Source organism: Rhamphochromis sp. 'chilingali', assembly GCF_963969265.1.
Source record: "Rhamphochromis sp. 'chilingali' genome assembly, chromosome: 17".
Taxonomy (NCBI): Eukaryota; Metazoa; Chordata; class Actinopteri; order Cichliformes; family Cichlidae; genus Rhamphochromis; species Rhamphochromis sp. 'chilingali'.
This window is the reverse complement of record NC_137944.1, coordinates 18,879,463-18,899,223: the sequence shown is the minus strand read 5'-3', so window position 1 is coordinate 18,899,223 and position 19,761 is coordinate 18,879,463.

Below are 19,761 nucleotides of genomic sequence, written 5' to 3'. Positions count from 1 at the left end.
ACACTTAACCGGGTCACAGCGGTTGGGCACAGCTTGATTCAAAAAGGTCATGCAAACCTGTTTCTGCAGGCTGTCCAAACATGGATGAGCTGCAGATTCCATAGGAATGATGGCTGTTATTTTTAGGCCTTGCATTCTTTCTTTGCGCAGTGGTCGTCCTACGAAAAAGGTGACTCACTCAACTGATTGATGCATGCGTGTCTCTGTGAGCAAGTGTCTTTGTCATGCTGCTGAGCAGGCACGGGAACAGGTTTCCTCTCTCTCTGCCTTCCCTCTTTTTCTTTTTAAGAAGTCGAACAAACAGGATGAGCAGTCACTGTGGGAATGGGAGGCAGAGGTACTGAAGGTTTATTGTTATGTGACATCAAAGTGATTATGTGTGTTTGGAGTCTGTTTGTGCGTGACACGGTGTTTAGGAGGATACTGGAAAAGCTGACTTATTTGTGTTGGCTGTGATTAAAGAAAGCTTGTGTGCGCATGTAAGGTCACATTTTGTATCAGTGTAACTGAGAGTTCACGCTGGAATATCACATCACGCAAAGTCACATCAAGATATGTGGGCTGTGGACTACACAATATAGATTTTATTGCCGAATAGCAGGTTGTAGCAGTATATATAGCTGGTCAGCCAGTGTGTGCCTCATGGTGTGTGTGGGTATGTGCATGTATACAGTGCCTGAGTAGGAGTGTTACTGAGTAGCCAGTGAGCTAGAAGTGAAAACAGTATTCAGGGCATGATCTTCCTTGTTACAATTAGCTGAGTCACTCACCACTGGCAGCAATAAAGAGAGACTGGGAATTGATCTGCTCTGAGAATAGTTCAAGTCTGATCTGGCTGACATCCAGGCATCACTGTGGGTTACTTTTCATTCATGCTCATTTTTACCAACGTACACAGACACATGCAATTAACAGAGCTGCAGATGTGAGACAGTAACTCAAGTTAGATGTATAGTCACCAGAATCAGCTCAGCCTGCTTTAGGCTACCTCTTTCTGTTGATACTTTAGATGCTTTATAATAATTAAAAAACTGTTAAATCTTCCACATGTTATCAGTTTCTGTGTTAAACATGATGAGTAAACAGCGAGAATGCTTCTTTCATGTGTGTTTTTTTTTAAGTTTAGTTTAGTTTTGTAATATGTTAAAAAAAGATTAAAGATTTGTTTTTATTTAGAACTGTTTTTTCTTTCTTTTTTTGACCCAAAAAAGAGTTACACACTGCACTTTACTCGCATCTATAGCCAAATTAGAATCACCAGTTGACCTAACATGTATTTCTCTGGACTGTGTGAGGAAACCAGAATACCCGGGGGTAACCTACACTAACACAAGGACAGCATGCAAACTCCACACAGAAAGGCCCTGCAGCCAGGATCTGAATGAAGAACCTCTGCGCTATGTGTTACCCACTGTACCAGTGAATGCTAGCGTCTATCCGGTTGTTCAGTCTGACGTCACTAGCCGTGTCTGGGTCTAAACTCCGCTGCAGGTCCATATATCAAACGATCACTGTGGCATTACTGAGAGTTGAAAAACTGTCTAAAGTCTTTCATCTTTAATAAAATGATCAGCGTTCTGCTCTACCAGGTGTAACAATTGAGTTTAACATCCAGGCATCCATGAAAACGGAATTTATGACATTTAACGGAGTTAGAAGTTAGCAGGGAGTTAGCTCGCTAGCTTCTATCTAAATACAATATAGCATGTCCTGACTGCGGGGTTTTGGAAACAAATTCAAACGTACAGCTCTGTTATCACTTCCAGCATAAATGAAGACAGAAAACTAAACAGCAGTGACGTTTGTAGGGTTACTGAAGTTGGGCTAGCTGGTATATAATGATGTGCTACGTGACCGCTAGCGACATAGCTATGCTAGCATAATATAAACAAGCTAACTTTTTTTCCACTCGATAAAAATTAACGTGAGTGTTCTCAGTGGTCAGAAACAAATGTAATCGCATGGCAGGATGCTGTAAAAGGACCAAACTTCAGCCAGGAGAACAACTGAGATAATCCATCCACAATACGAGGTTAGTCATTCATATACTGCTGCATGGGCTGGGCTGTAGTTAAATCCTAAGGTTTTAAAAACTGAGCTTAAATAAATGATTAGTGGTAATAAAAGCTGAGGGAGGTCAACAGGGATCACTGACTGTTTTAGGAGCTTTTTGAGATCAAATAGAAGAAAATACATAACATTAAACATGTTATACACAAAAGCCATATTAAACGCAGACTACTTTAGACCCGGAAGTAGGATTCGTCGCGTCATCACTGAACAACCGGATTGACATAACCTGACTTCATGCAATTGATGGAGAAACATCTGTTTGCTATCTTGATGGTAACACCACAGAAATTGTCCCGTTATCGCACGTTTGTTGAGTTCAGTTAAGTAATTTCGCATTAATCTTTTTTATTCGGTTTTTTCGGAGACAGATGTGAGCATGTTTGGCCATGTCTCACAAGCAAACACATACTTGGTTAGCCAGGTGCACCCGTAGAGTCCATTCATGCATTGCAGAGAAACAAACAAACTTCGACTGAACATTCACCGAAGCACTGTTACTAAACTTGACACAAAACTATTCACATCCTTTTCAGTTAATTGCATGAAAACTGCTCCAAAAGCATCCCGACAGTGAAAAAATGGGAGCTCCAGATCAGTCAAGCTAGCAGGCTAGCAAACAGCTAGTGACTGGATAAGCACCCACTTAAAAGGCGATACACCGCTTTTTGCAAAGCTTTACGATTGAAAAATATTTTGAATCTTCTATGCATATTTATCTAATGTAAAGCCCCAAACCTTTTTTCCCAGCATGTTTATTTCAACTGTAAAGTTTGACATTTTGAGACAGGAACTGACCCAAATGTGAAACTTTCACTTTTAATTTCGATTTTTTTTTTCATCTGTTGTTGGTAGTATGCATTTATTTGCTAACATTGTTAAAATTATTATCTTGTTAAGTATTAGTCAAATGATTTTAGTGACTGCACCTCAAATCTTAAACTCCTCCCCCCAAAAACTCTTCTGCAGCAAAGGAAAGCTGATCTGTATTTCTCTGACAAAGTAACAGCTTCACAAACTTCATGATATCAGTTAAGTATAATTACAGCTGAACTTGGATCCTATTCTTGTAAATCTGGAAGAAGCAGAAGGAAGTAGGGACATTATATGAGTCTTTTCATAAGCCCATCATTTCCACTGTTGGTATCATGCAGCCTGTTTTCTTTTATGACATTTGCAAAGTAGAATTTGTTTTCTCCAAATGTCTGGTTGTCTGCCATTACCATTGTTTCTCTGGCCAGCTGACAGTTTGCTATGAATGCTGAATTAGAGTGTGGGAGATAGAAGTGGGCCAATGGATTTTAAACTACATGCTTATAATGAAAAATTATTGCCTTTCTATTCTGTCAAGATAAAAATTCTGCCTAAAAGCATGCAGTACTCCTTTTTTCTAGTGTATATTCTCACATAAACGCCCATATTGTGAACTGCATGAACTTAAGTGTTGAGGTCCCAACCAAATTAGCCATCAATCCGCAATAATCATTCCTACTGAATATGCTCTATATTTTTACAACCTAGACTGACCTCAAGGACAATCAATCAAACCAGGAGCTGAGATGGAGATTGTTTCATGTGGAAGGACTCCAGACTGTAGTCTGGCCAAACATTTCTGCAGTCCTTGTTAGTTATCCCAATCTGTCCATCACGTTTTCTTTGATCCTTTGGGCTGAGACACGGTAGGTTAGCTTAGACTCACTGGCTCCTTGGCAGCACAGATATTTGTGCTATTCAATCCCAGGTTATGTTTCATGCATCCTTTTAATTTTTACAATATTTTCAGCTCAGGTTTTATAGCATTAATTGTTTTTACGTTGGAACACACCCCTACACATTGTTCCCCTGTGATTGAAAACATTTGTTCTCACAGAGGGGAGGTGTCATATTTGCACATACTCAGCACAAAGACTTCCCCAAAAGTCTACTGAGAAGCTGTAAAGTTAAGCTGAAAAATTAAATTCTTCATCTGCTGTCCACAGAGCGTTCACACGAAGTGCTATCTAATGTTAATATGTCTTTTGTGGCTGACAGTTCTTGTAAATGAATGACTGGCAAAGCAAAACTACATGCTTTGTCATCTTTATTGTGGTTCAGAAGGCAGGAAGTTCCTTTAAATGTTTTTTCTTTGTATATTTTATAATATTAAGAGCCTGAGTTGAAGGCATCTGGGTTTTGTTCATAGGTTTTTGAAGACCTCGCAAATGAAGGTGCTTCCTCAGTTTTACCAGCTGATGGGGAGTCCCAGGATTTAACCCTGTGTTCTGAGAGTCACCAACCATGTCCTCATCTGAGTTGTTAGGGTTGCAAGAGCCAAGGTGTGACTTCTTTTTGAAAATTTGATAGTCTGATAAAAAGATCACCTCCAAGGTGACAGATCCATGAGAGGTATTCTCTATCAGTCTTCAGAACTAAAGAAGACTCTCAGATGAGAAAACAAACGTCTTCAAGTTCAGTGGCCTTCAAGTCAAGCACTCAAGACTGCCATGATCTTCCTGACTGAGAACCTATAATATTTTTCTTCTTCACATTTCCAACCAAATAGTACTGATATGTTGTCACAAAGCACTCATAACCTGCACAAACTAAGGGGGAGCAAGGCATTGTTTTAGTTTACAATTTATTTTACATTCAGAGGAGTTAATTGCAGTAAGTGCAAGACCTGTTATCAAGATGGATGCGTAACCCTCCTGAACAGAAGCTATAAACATATTTAGAAGAATCAAGTAGGCTTTGGTCTAGAAGTGCAGTGCAAAAGGCATGTTTAGAGGTTGAGGCAATAACCTGTCAGCAGTTTCGTGGGGCGTGGAGTTATCTCCAACAGTGTAAATCCAGAAATGACTTTTAGGGCAGTGTGTCGTTCAAAGCACAGGTGTAGTATTTGACCATAGTTGGGAACGGCTTCTTCAGACTTTTCAGTGTAGTAAACATAACCTGGTGTTATTGATATGAGTTCTGCTTTGAGCAAAGAAAGTTTTTTGGTTATTATATGATGGGTAGATACACTAGCTATAGCATGGTTGGTCTACAGTTTTTTCTGGTTTAACCAGCTTGAGATCTGGTGACCATGTAGGCCATCACTTATCAACATATGGCCTGTGGACCGAATCATGGCCCACTATAGGCTCTTGTCTTGACTGCTGTTCAATTTGTAATCGTAAAGATGTTCTTGATGTGACTGAGGATGTATGAAGTCTTTTGGACAAAAAAACCCAACAACTTTGTAGCTTTTAAATGCAGTGAAATGTATTTATATTCTATATGTACACTGCCCTGCCACTTAATTAGGTACACCATGGCAGCTACTTGTTAATGAAAATATCTAATCAGCCAATCACATGGCAGTAACTCAATGCATTTAAGCATTCAGACACGGTCAAGACAACCTGATGAAGTTCAAGCTGAGCACCAGAATGAGGAAGAAAGTGAGTATAAGTGAGATTGCTGGTGCCTGTGTATTTCAAAAACTGCTGAACTACTGGGATTTTCCCACACAGCCAACTCTAGGGTTTACAGGGAATGGTACAAAAAAGGCCACTAAGCAGCTGTTCTCTGAATGAAAATGTCTCGTTAATATCAGAGGTCAGAAGAATATGACCAGCCTATAATTCACACAGGCTCACTTAAAGTGGACAACAGAAGATTGGAAAAAGCATTACCTGGTCCAATGCAACATGCAGATGGTAGAGTCAGAAGTAGGAGTGAACAACCTGAAACATTAATCCATTCTGCCTTGTATGGTTTTCTTTGATTATTTTTAATTAATTTTTGTTTATTAACCAGCTAATTGGCCTCTGAGCCTTTTCCATTAACTAGTTCACCTGGGTGAGAAGATAACTCATGCATTGGTGTTTAAAAATCCTTATGAGTAACTTTGTAACCCAGCCTCTACTAACACAATAAACACAGGCTTCTAGTTGAAAGCAGGCTGGTGTAACTAGCTGATTAATTTCTATTGTGACTATATAAGCAGCACTAATAAGCACACAAGACAAACACAAAATAGCTTAAACATCCTAAGATCTTACACATAAGAGGCTAAAATGACTTTGAAGATGAAAGAAATGCACTGTGTGAGAAAATGGGAATTACGTTCACCCACTGTAACCCACTAAACTCAAAGCGAAACAGCGCAGTTATCCTTTTTTGGTTCCATAACGCAATTTAACTGGAAAACTCACATGTATCAGGCACCCCCCTTCAGCCCTACATCAGCAGAATTTCATTTGAAAAGATCAGCTCACTTCCCTTCAGGTCCTAAGAACAAAAATTTCACAACTCTGTGTTTATCAGTCACTCTTCAACACATGATTTCACTGAAATAGCTCGTCTTACTCTCAGAGTTCTACTCCAGGATGACTCAAGGGGTTTCCTGTTGTTAATGGGAAGTGAATGACAGTTGTGTATGCATGTGTGTGTGTGTGCTGTAGCCGCAAAACACACACGTCACCACCATACTGTCACCGGCCCATCATTGAGGTTGCACAAGTAGCCTTTGCTCAGACAGGCCGAGTCCATGATGTCACTGTCAGTGGAATGAGAAAACACAGCGAAAGGAAACAAGAAGTGAATCGCGTCATTTGTCCGCTCAGTTGAGGAAAAAGGAAAAAGAGGTAGGGAAGTACAGACGACTGATTACAGATCAGTCAAAATTATCACTCCAGTTGCTTTGACGGCCTCTGTGTTACCATAAAGTCACAGCGGCTTTACACTGTGATTGACTGAGGTGAGAAAAGTTAAGGGGATCAGCAGAGCCATTAAGATTCTTTTTATGGTTGCATCAACGATTGAGGTGGCCTGCCCCACTGGTAGACCATAGAGACTGTAGCTAAAAATATGTAAATGCCTCTTATTTTCTTCACTTGTCCTTTCTTAGTGTTCCCACTCGTACCCTTTCCCCCTGGTGTCACTCGCTTTGATTTATTAAATCGGCCGTGTTAAAAATATTCTTTTACAAACACCACCTCAGAAGATGGCACATGAAAGTGTCAACCATCATTAATCTCCTCTGTGCGGCGTGATGAAAGATAAGCCGTGGCTTTTGTTCAAAAACGGAGCTCGCTTTTAACATACCTGCACAAAATTATATTCATAAGCGAGCAAATCCTCAAGTCTCTTTTCATTTCAATAACCGAGGGTGCAAAGCGCATCCTCCAGCCAAAACATAAGAGGCTGGATCATCATTAATGACACTTCAAGTGAACGAGTGAGACAGATTTACAGAAAAAAAAAGATTCGTATTTGTTAGCAATCCCCTCTACAAGTCCCTTAACCCCCAACCTCTTTCCAGAGTGAGTCAACCAGTGGTGAATTTATCAAAGTGTGTGAACACGAGGGGGAGAGAGGAGCTTAGCGTTTGGAAAAAGCAATTAATTGCAGGATAATACCCCATGTAACAGGATTTCAATGACTGTTAGCACTTCTCTGCTCCAAAAGGAGATTTATTCTTATAATCCTATGATGAAAGGGATGGCCAATTATTTCCCATGCATTGGAACACACTGCTTGTACGAGGGCCAGGCCAACGGGAGAAAGAGGAAGCGAGGAGCAGGAGGGAGAGACAAAAGTGTTTGTTTGTGTGTACGCATACGCGCTTACCATTCAGGAGGAAAAGACAAAAGTGTCTGGGAGTATACAAACGCACTTACCATTCAGCAGGCTACAACAACCTGTCACTCCACAAATTACCTAACGCAGAGCCTTTAATGATATGATTGCGCTACAACTCACGGGAGAGAGATGAAAGCCGAGCATTGCTCCATTAACTGCAGACTGTGTGGCTGCTGAAAATTAGGCCCCGCGTTTCTTGGCATTTCATCAGTTTTAAAGGATGTTGAAAATGTGGGTTAACATTCATGAAGTTTGTATTTGAGTTTCAATGGCAGAATGTCATCATAAAGGAGTACACATGATGTTAGTGAAACTGGCACTCGAGTCTTTCAAAGGAATGGATCCATAGGCGTTCGTCCCCGGTGAATTGTGGCGGTACAGCTTGCTAATTAAGGGGAGATTGTAGAGCTGACTGGGGCAAATTAAATCTCAAGAAACATCCGGAACAAAGCCTGAAACAGTTCATTCAGAACCTGCACGAGACCTGATCTATGAGATCTGCTCACTCAAATAACCAAACGTGGAAGCGCCAAAATGTTATTACTTAATATTGTCGTTACTGTAAATTATAAAATGTCTTATAAAGTCTTTTTTTTTAAACTTGCATGTGCATGCTGCAAATTAGGCTTTTATTACAGAGGTGGAAGAAGAGGTGTAGACATTATTCTTCGTATGTGTACAGCAAAATTCTGCTAATATATAACACACATACACATATTCATGTATATATGTACTCAAGCTGCAGAAAATGAAAAGTGACCAGCGGACAGTAGTCTGCAACAGTTTACATTAGCATGTGTTTCCTTTTTTTCTTGGCAGCACTACCGGTTACATATCAGATAAGGTGGACAGTACACTTAAGGAGTGCACCATGTAGTCAGCCAGGCTAAAATATTATCATGAGCATCTGAGGCTCCTCAGCGATTTCAGCATTTCATGGTCAGTCGTTCATCTATATTTATAAATAACACGATGAATGAAAGCATTCCATTTTTAAGTTTCTTCTCTATATTGAACGCATGATTCAAACAGTCATAAAGGGGCCGAAGGAGGAGGAAGAGGAGAAGGAAAAATAGCCTGGCAACAGTCAGAGATTTTCATCTAGCCAGTGACACAGGATTGGAGGTGTTGGTTATGTTTATGTTCATAAAAAACACAGACAGAAAATGGACATTTGGAGTTTGCTATTCCTGATGTGAACCGTGGCTCTCAAAAATAGACTCTGCTGACTTGCATAAAGTTGTAAATAGTCTGAAATAATCTCCGCTTTAGATATCCATCAGCCCGCACACTTTAGCGATGTGGATAACCTCCCTAGAAATTTGCACTCTAGTGAGATGACTCCAAACTTACCACACTTTGGATTTTGTTACGCCCAGAATCAAATTTATAATCCTTGTCCTCACATACATGGTCTTAAATAAGGCCCCATCTTATCTTAAAGACCTCATAGTACCACATCATCCCAGTGGAGCACTTTGCTCACCGGCAGCTGGTTTACCTGTAGAGTATTTAAAAGTAAAATGGGAGGCAGAGCCTTCAGCTTTCAGGCCCCAGGAACCAGCTCCCTGCTGTTTGGATTAGACAGACACTATGTCTGTGAAGGTTCTCAGTCATCCAGGTCATCGTAGTCAAAGGAGCTTGCAAAGAAAAGCGTCTGGACTTCTTTAAGTTGCTTGAAGACGTTTCACCTCTCATCCGAGAAGCTTCTTCAGTTCTAAGGTCAAATGGTGGAGAGTCCCAGATTTAAACCTAGTGGGAGTATCCCCCCACAGAGGGACAAAAGGACCCCTTGATGATCCTCTAATCGCGATCGGCGATTAGAGGAACGTCTTCAAGCAACTTAAAGAAGTCCAGACGCTTTTCTTTGCAAGCTCCTTTGACATAGACAGACACTCTCGCTATTTTTAGGATTAGGCTTAAAACAAACTAAAGCTTATTGTTAAGGCTGGGCCAGGTGACCCTGAATGCTCCCATAGTTATACTACACCTCTCTGCATTTAATCATTAGATACTATTAATCTCTGTCTCTCTTCCACAACGTGCTTTGTCCTGTCTCCCTGCCCTCACCCCCAACCAGTCACAGCAGACGTCTGGTCGGAGATGCTGGCTCTGGGATTTCCCTCCCAGCGCCTGGTTCAGCTGGAGGTTTCTTCCTGGGAGTTTTTCCTTCCCACTGTCGCTTGTTCATAGAGGGTCATATGATGGGTTTTTTCTGTATTATTGTATGGTCTATTGCTTTACAATATAAAGCACATTGAGGTGTATTTTGTTGTGATTTGGCACTAGATAGGTAAAATTAATTGGACTGAACTGAATTGAAGTGAACACAGAATGGAGGGGGGGGGGGGGGATGAAACAGAGTCAGTTGAGCTGGTTTTTAGGGTTCTTTAGTCTACTACATGCAAATCAAGATTTCTCTAGCAGAAAATCACTACATAAAGTGTCAGTTTAGTAGATTCAGGTGAGGTTAAATTGTCTGGGTAGAACATGCTGTTCTTTGTATGAATGTATGACATAAAATGGATGGTATGTAAGAACAAAATAGAGAGGAGTATGCTTCTTGTGCCCCTGGGTATGGACAACTCCCTATAATTGAGAGGCGAATGAATTTGTATATTATGGTATTTTACATAATTATCTATCTATCTATCTATCTATCTATCTATCTATCTATCTATCTATCTATCTATCTATCTATCTATCTATCTATCTATCTATCTATCTATCTATCTATCTATCTATCTATCTATCTATCTATCTATCTATCTATCTATCTATCTATCTATCTATCTATCTATCTCAAAAACAGGCAAAAGGCCTCAGTTACACATGCCGAGAGACCTGTTGGCGAACCCCTAGCTGCATTTGGTTGCTAGGGAATAGTATATATGCCCTCACTGGTTGCCCAGTGGTTGCTGGCTATTGTTAGCAGATGGCTGACAGTGTTCACAGTTTCACTACTGCTCCCGCATTAGTTAGTTGGTGTTTGCAAGCAAGTCAGCATACCAAAGTTGGACCATGGGTTACAGGTGCAATCAGCTTTCTCTTTGTGAACAGTTTTTACCTAGCAACTGAAAGCAGCCAACTAATGAAGAAATACTCAACCAGTGAGTAACTGGTCTCCAGGACAAAACCACGATTTAACACTGAGGAAGTAAAGGCTACAAAATTGTTGAAGGATGAAAGCACAATCCAGTCTGATATGATCGGCTCTTAGGCTGATGGCTCTTCATATTTTCATGATGTAAAACCAGGAACAGGAAAAATTAAGACTCAACCTTACAGAGCTCCAGGAACTGAGTCATCACTACAATTTTAAATGCAATTACAGTTTTTCTCTATTGGTTTGGCTCATTTCTTGATACAGAAATTACAAAACTCTAAGATCATTTGGCAAAACACTCTTACAGTTTAGCACAACACTATAGCTCACCTGCAAAAGCTCATATCTCTTCCAAAACTGTCCACTCGGGCTTCAATCTAAATCCCTTTCTCATTTAAACAGTCAGTGTCTCCAAAATGGCAAAGATCCTTCTCAATAGCTTTGGCTCATTTCTCGACACAGATCGGACATTCTCATCATTCTTGGTGCTTTTGTCAAAATAAACCTGGGTGGTTGATCACAACAACATGGTCCACCTGCAAAAGCTCATATCTCCCCTAAAACAGTTCACTCATGTGTCAAAACTACATTTCTTTCTAATCTGAATAGTCAGTGCCCCCAAAATGCATCGTCCCTTTGGCATTATGTGAGAACTGCCATATAAAATGTTTCGATGTTTTGTCACTATGGCGGAGGACAGAAAAGACTAGCCTCCAAGGTTTGACATCACAGATTGCACTCACACTACCAAGGAAATTATAACCATTTGTTATTCACACGCAAAGAAAGTTTTATACATATGCAAAAAGAAAATGTACATTACACTAGTAAATTGTATGAACACAAAATCAAAAAACAAGGACTTATTCAGTGGTCGCTGTACTCATTCTCCCGCTCTTGTCCACTGTCTTCACCCTCCTGATTATTTACACGCTGTTGTCCGTCTGGTCCCCTGCATTGATCTCCTGTAATGTCGTCACACGCTGCGTCCATAGCATGAAGCAGGGACGGCTGATCCTGAGCATGATTCTCATACACTCTCCACCTCCAAGCAGAGAAAAACTCCTCTATCGGATTGAGGAAAGGAGAGTAAGGTGGTAGGAATGACCATGACCATCCTTGGATGCGTTGCAAACCAGCCCCTAATGAGTGGGCTATGGTGGAAATTGACATTGTCCCACACAATTACATGAATGGGTAGGTGAGGCCCTATGACACCTCTCTCATTTTCAGGGATAAAATCGGTATAAAGGCGATCCAAGAAGATGAGGAGCTTGTGTGTGTTGTATGGGCCAAGACTGGGGATGTGAGTGGCCACACCATTCTCAGAAATGGCAGCACACATAGTTATATTGCCCCCTCGCTGACCTGGGACATCCACTGTGGCCAGGTGGCCACGTCTTCGGCCCTATCATACACTCAAGCATGAATCCATGTTCAGAGATCGGACTGGCTCTGGTCAAGCTCTATATATCTGTGTTTGGCAGCACACAATCATGGAACACACCTGTGTGTCACACTCCCCCTTCGTTAGTCTAGTTTCACCTGACTGTCAATGACTGTCATCAATTTATCAAATATTCAAAGAAATTCATATATGGTATTCATGGTATTATGTTCTTGACCAATTTTGACAATTGAACAGACAGTTGTGCATGCGAGTACTTATACAATGAAATCATGCTGACATGTTTTGGAGAGAATGATCATTAGACTGAGAATCAACTAATCAGTTTAGATCTACAAGATCTATTCATTTGGAAAATGTGCTAAATGTGGGCTAACTGTATAACTGTAGGCTACTTGTACTTAATCATTTGCAAAGATGCACTGAGACAATTGAGACATGTACGATCGTGGCTCAAGAGTTGGGAGTTCGCCTTGTAATCGGAAGGTTGCTGGTTCGAGCCCCAGCTTGGACAGTCTCGGTCGTTGTGTCCTTGGGCAAGACACTTCACCCGTTGCCTACTGGTGGTGGTCAGAGGGCCTGGTGGCGCCAGTGTCCGGCAGCCTCACCTCTGTCAGTGCGCCCCAGGGTGGCTGTGGCTACAATGTAGCTTACCATCACCAGTGTGTGAATGTGTGCGTGAATGGGTGGATGACTGGATATGTAAAGCGCTTTGGGGTCCTTAGGGACTAGTAAAGCGCTATATAAATACAGGCCATTTACCATTTACCATTTACTTAGGCATTTGCCATTTGATAAAATGAATGAGAAATGCCATTCTGTTGTGAACATTTGCCAAGAGGTTTGGAGTTTTGTCCATGTTATTTTGAGAATGTAATTTCTGTTTCAAGAAATGAGCCAAACCAATGGAGAAAAACTGTAAATGCAATTAATGCAGAATTAACAAAGTTTTCTTTTAACTCTCTAAACTGAAGCGTGTCAGACTGGGTAAATGCCAACATTGTACACACTACCATGACATAACCTTTTTCTACAGATCTCAGCCTCTAGGTCAAGAGGCCCCATTGAGATTATAGTCATACAGGTTCTGTTGAATGGTGATTCACTGCACCAAATTTAACCCAGTCAGTTAGACCTGCAGGAAACAGGTTTTGTCTTCATTGCACTGAGCACTGAGTCAGTGTGATGGGATCACTATGGATGCGTGACAGCCGAGTGAGCAGCATGTCCTGCAGTGTGTGTTCAGGGACAGACAGCTGCAGATACTTCAGGCAGCTCATCCACTGTTCATCATGGGTGCTGTTGATGTGCTCGCTTCACAGGGAAAGAGCGTGCGCGTTAATGTTAACAGAGCCTGTGCTGACTGAAGGTGTGTGTGTGTGTGTGTGTGTTTGTGTGTGTTTGTGTGTGTGTGTATAGGGTGTGGGCGGAGGTAATTAAGGTGTCAGGAAACATGCATTATTAATCGTAACACGACGTAATAATGGAGAGGCAGCGTGATCTGTCATGCCTTGCCGCTTTAACAGCCCCGAGGTTTGTGCGTGTCGTGCGAGCTGGTTTCTCTGAGTTAGAAAGAATACTACAGAAATACACCGTATGTTGTGAATGGGATCTGCAACTACTTTGCACTGCAGTCTGAAAATGTGCTTCAGTCTGTGCATCAGTGAGAGTGCAAAACCAATTTTAGGCTTTAGTGCTTGTGCAAGTGTCCCATTTCTGACACTGGTTTTTGGTTCACGAGTTCATTTTTGCCTTTCAAGCTTGCAACAAAAACAGGCTGCATGGGGCACTCGGTGAATGTAGTCGTGACAGGGCCATCGCGCAAATTAGGACAGAAATGTTCTATTCGTGGCTCAGCGAGCTGAAGAGGAGCTGTGCTTGTTTGCGCCGCAGTGTTGAGACAGGGCTTAGGTGTTAGGCAAGTTACCAGGCTATGACTCAGTGTTTAGTGTTGATTTTCCCTCAGTGTTTAGTGTTATGTCATTTTCCCTCAGGGTGAATTCTGAAGGGGTTAGGTTGATCTGGTCCTTTTAAATCCTGGTTGAGCAGCGGTGTAACAAACTGAACAAGAGATTTGTGAGGGTTTAGCAAAAGTTATTTTAACAGATCACAAAGTAAGCCAACAGCTGCAAGAAAAGAAGGGGTACAAGAATCTTGTCTTAAAATTTAATTTAAAATAAAACCAAAAGCTCTTTTTAAGATCACTGTACCTACATTATATAATTACTTCAGGTAAGTGAAGGTATTTACTGGCAATAAGCAGCTACCACATTCCTGTGATGCATTTGCAAATTGACATGCACATAACTTCAAGACTAAATCCTGGTCCTGCAGCATCACTGTAATCCCTGTAGTACACCAAGCAATAGATTAAAGCCATATTAGTTCTGCTGGGCTGGGAATTCCTGGGAATTGATTTTCTAATCAACATCAGCACGAACAACTGTGTGATTTTCCATCTGAGCAAATCTTTCTTTTTACTGTCCATGTCCCAGGAGATTCATCAGGAACAAAAAAACAAACAAAAAACCTACAAATGCAATTTAAGTTTTTACATCGGTGGTCTCAAGCAGCCATGGGATATATTTCATAGTAGCTGAAATAACAAAACCGTACTGCTATCTTCTAGCAAGGTCAACATGAAAATAGTGTCTCAGTACTGTTTTCTTTCTCTCCTCTTTTTGTCCTCTGATCCTGAGCAGTAGGCAGGGGGTTTGGGGCACTTATTAAATTCAAGAGAAGTGCGAGAAATCTTGAAGCGTTTATCCACCCTGAGGCGTGTTCCATTTTCTGTGGTCTGTGGTGGTGTGAGCGTCTTTGACATGTTATTATTCTTTACCGCGCCTGGCTGTATATCTAAGAGAACAGCTCAAACCTGCATGGAGGTTTGCCTGGAAATAAAGGGTGAAGTTTTCATGGCGTGGAGAGAAGGAGGAGGGAAAGAGAGCTGCTTCTCGGGGATTTCTTCACCTAGCTGCTCAAATTCTGCTGAAAACGATCACTCAAGCTAACCATTTAATCAAAGAAAATCAAACAGCTCAAAGAAGATTATGAAACAAATCATTTCACATCTGCGATGAATATTTATCAATGCTAATTACTCCTTACAAATCCAGAGGGTAGACAGTGTTAGCAGTCCTTCAGGGCTGACAATCTGAAGCAGCAATGAACAGCAGAAGATTTCTTTGGTGGGCTGACGTTCATCATGCTGTCTGAGCTTCTTCACAACAACAGTTACGTAGAAGCAATGGCTATGACAGGTTTCCGTGCCATCACTGAAAAGAACAAGAGATGATTACACACATGCACAAAAAACAAACAAACAAACAAACAAAAAAAAACCCCAAAGCAAAAAATGCTGGAATGAAATCAATTTTTTTTTTCAGCTTGTAAATGAATGTTCACTTGAACTGTGTTCTAAGGAATCTTTCAAGATGCTTAAAACAACATTGTGGCATCTCTGGAAACAGGTTTAGTCATCTATTCGCCCGGGAGTTATCTGTGTAAAATAACATACCATTCTCGTGTTTGTGCAGTAAACATGAAGGTGTCCCCAGCAGCTGGTCAACTTAAAGCACAAAGCAGAGAAAAGAGATAAAAAGCCTCCCTTATTTTCCCTTTTTTAAAATTAAGTAACCTGCTAGCTCCTGTAATTTTAACTAGTATTGTAAAAGCTTGGGAGCTTAGTGGCTAGTGTGCTGTCTTAGTCTTTGTGGCAGGGGCCTATTTTAGGGCCACTTCAGGAGATATTTGGTTGAGGACTTCCTGCTCCAAAGTCGGTACCTACTGGTAGATTACCGATTGACTAGTAAAGCCCCACTGAGCTCAGCATTTTTACCATTGCCATCTTGGTGTTTTGAAACAGCCGGATACATGACAGGTGGATCTGAATGAAAAAAAGCTGCGTACTCACATATATGCAACTTGTTAATTAAAAAGCAGGCCCCTCAAAGTTTTCCCACTTTTTCCTGCTTTTGGGCCTTAATTTAAGAAAAACAAACAAACAAACATCATTTTATCACGAATAAGACTTGACACTTTCAACTGGTAACATAAACTCCTCAGGGAAGTGTTTACTGAGGTCACAGATCAAGGAAATCAAAAGATCATTTTCTCATAGATTTCCACACAATCAAACTTTTTTGTGTGTGTCTGTGCTGTTGCCTCCTACTGGCCATTAAATAGAACGCAGGCTTCAGGCACTTAGGTTCATTTTTCACCCATTTAGAGATGCAAACACATTTGAAAATGCTAGTAGGCACCTAAAACTTCAACTTAGTTTTACTAGTACACATCCTGTCATGGACTGATTGCGTGTAACCAATGCTTGCACAAAATAATTGTGTCAATAGTACCAAATATACCACAAACAAAACCCAGAAAGCTCCTTTCATACAGATTCTGCATATTCACATGCAACATCATGCCATTTTCAAGGTCTTATTATGACCTTAGAAATGTAACCTTGATTTGTTGCTTTTTTAGTAGTCAGAGGTCAATGAAAATATCACTTGCTACAGAAGGCAGTTAAAAACACGTCATGTGAATCCTTAGAGAAGTTCAGGTCAGCGGCATCACTAAACTTTCTGTTTGTTTGAATGATATCAACAAGAATCCTTACTCACTCATAAATGTGATACTATGAGGTGACTCATAGTCAGTGCTTGGGTTTAAAACACAAAAGGTTCACTGACCCGATGAGGGGAAGATCAGGGCCAACTTCCTGGTACAAGCAGGAGAAATATACACATTCACACAGACTGTAGTGGTATGCTGCATGTATCAATGACAAATTTTCCATTGAATGCTCCGTATGTGTGTGGCTGTGAATATGAATTCATGAAAAAAGAGGAAGCACAGCAAGAATCCCCTTCCTACACGTACAGTACACAGACTGGGGAGGTCCATTGTGTGTGTAAATGTGGTGTTTCTCTGCTATTTTGGTTGGGATAGTTTGTGGTTTGTATGCATGTGCAACTCACTGCAGCTGACTTCCCCTGTGGGAGAACGCAGACAGTGAAACAATACACTTCTCTTAGGATTATCATTCTCAACGCACACACATGCACACACAATGAAGTTCCTCTAACACAAGCCAGATGCTCCTGGAACATTGTCGGAGATGGAAAGTTATCCTCGTCTTTTTCAGGCGTAAATATTATTCACCGGTTGAAAGGTAACTGGAAACAGCCGGACTGAGGAGAAGGAACAAAACACTAAAAGACAAGCTACATTCTTCTTGTAATTTCCAGGTGCTTCAGACATAAATATACGAGAAAAGATATGTAACGCCTTCTCGCCTGCTCGAAACTTGTGATAAAAGAATGACACCGATTGTAAAATGGACCACCATGATCGGCTGATCTTACCTCCACAGGCACAGCTCGTGTAACGCTCACCTCAAGTTTTACAAGCACTTTGACGTGTCCAGTCCTGTGCAAGTCAACTCAGACTCAAACAGCCATATAGTGAAGTCATATAGCGAAGCTCGGTCGACAACGTTATGGATTTATGTAACGCACACAACAAATTCTTTTCACAATAAAATAAATAAACAAAGAACTGCGATGGTGCCTGGAGGGTTTTAAACTATATTTCCAGTTGTCTACATTTTGTATCTTATTTGATTTCAGCAATGTTGTTATGATGACATCCAGCTGTCATTGCAACAATGTTACTGTGTTTTGTGTTTCACCATTCTAAATTAGTCAACGGTAAAGCGTTAGGATGTTTGCAACCTGTGCGATGTGAGTGTAAACAGGCCCTTGTTTTTTAAACCAGTTTTAGAGGTCAAAAGGAAGTCAGCACACCTGAATTTGAACTATGTGAATTACATTCTTTACTTGGCTGCCAGTCTAAAGTGTTGATCATAGACTGTACATAAAAGATGGACTTAACAACTTTGACATAGCCATTAGATTGTGAAGCCGCATTTTGAAGCTTCATTGTTGGCTACCTCAAGTCGTTTATTTATATTCTTTTTTTTTCTTTTGGGAATCACCTGTCCAATTAGCGCTTAGCAACAGATGAATAAAATGCTAGAGCTTCACTGAGCTGTATTACAAATTTAATTAAAATGCTACAAAAAGCACGAAGAGCACTTACAAGATCAAGAGGCCCAGTCCAAGGTGAGGTCTGGCAGACAACGCCCGGCTACACCTGCTGCGTTCACACACAGGGGTGACTTTAAGCCTCAATAAAATGAAAATGCCTGGAGTATAAAAACATTTAGCCTCTGTACAGTTGTAATGAAGGATATAATTAGCTAAAGAGACCAAAACTTTTGTTTTGTACCTGTCAGTGAATCTATTAATATGGCAGCTGAGGTTGGGTCTTGAAGTTACTGGGGACTCACTCGCCAGCATCAAGTGGCCATTAATGGAATTGCACCTAGCATTTCAATGGCGGTCTAGTTGAAAGGTAAATCAGCACCTACAAGTGGTTAAAAAATGCCTGTAACACAGGTCTGAATGTTGACAGCACAACGTCCCAAATAATAATAAAATACAAGTAATTACACAAGTAATACCTGTAAAAGGCGGGTTACATCCTGGACAGGTCATCAGTCTTTCAATGGTCACATCATGCAGTTATAAAAGCTCAATAAAGCTCAATATTAGACCATTAAACTTACAAAAATAACAATTTTGTGAATCAGTTCATTTTACTAGGCTACACTTGGAACACTTTTAATAATCACTTAATAAACAGAAAATCAAATCAAGGCCTCAAACTGTTATGGACAGTTTGGTGATAGAGTCTTCACTATGACAATGTATAACCTGCATGATTGTTTTACTGCTGACACTGTGTTTGAGCAGATACGAGTAATTAATTTACTGAGCTCAATTATATTACTAATGACTATTAGGATGCTCAAGTTTTTACACGCTTAGAAAATAACAAATCAGCTTATACATTTACAGCCACATACAGTGACTCATGATGAAGTTCGGAAATCAACTGTCCCTAAAGGAAATGACCCACAATCCCACACAACACGGGAAGTGAGATCTGAGCTGAATCTGTCCAGACGTACCCCCATGTATCCTGTCCAGCCCAAACAAATCCTCTCACAGGGAGAGAAGGATACTCGGTAAATCCCTGTATACTCCTCAGTCAGGATATTTAATTCTGACTCAGTGTCTGTCTCTTTTTCACTCCGTCTCTTGACCGTCCTCTGGTTATCATCTGTCTTCTCTCTTCCTCCTGCATTTATTCTCTCTTGTCTCTCCTCCTTCCGTTAGCTCGTTCTGTGAAGGGCATTTGGAAATGTGTTATGCTCAGGGGATGTTTACATCACTAAATGATTGATGGGAGGTAATGTTCCATGCAGCCACAGATCGGACGCACACATCTGCCTTCAGAGTCAGCAGCACAGCGGTTTTATGTTACAATAAATATGTACAGTAATTTTTCACTCAATTTATTAAAACTGGATGGTCCGTGATCTGTTACTAGTCTGACAGTTGTTTTAAACTGCCAAGAAAAAGAGAAGATGCTGCGCAACTCACAAGTTCTGTAACTCCAGCCACAAAAAGCAAAAACTAAATTAGTTATGTTATTTAAA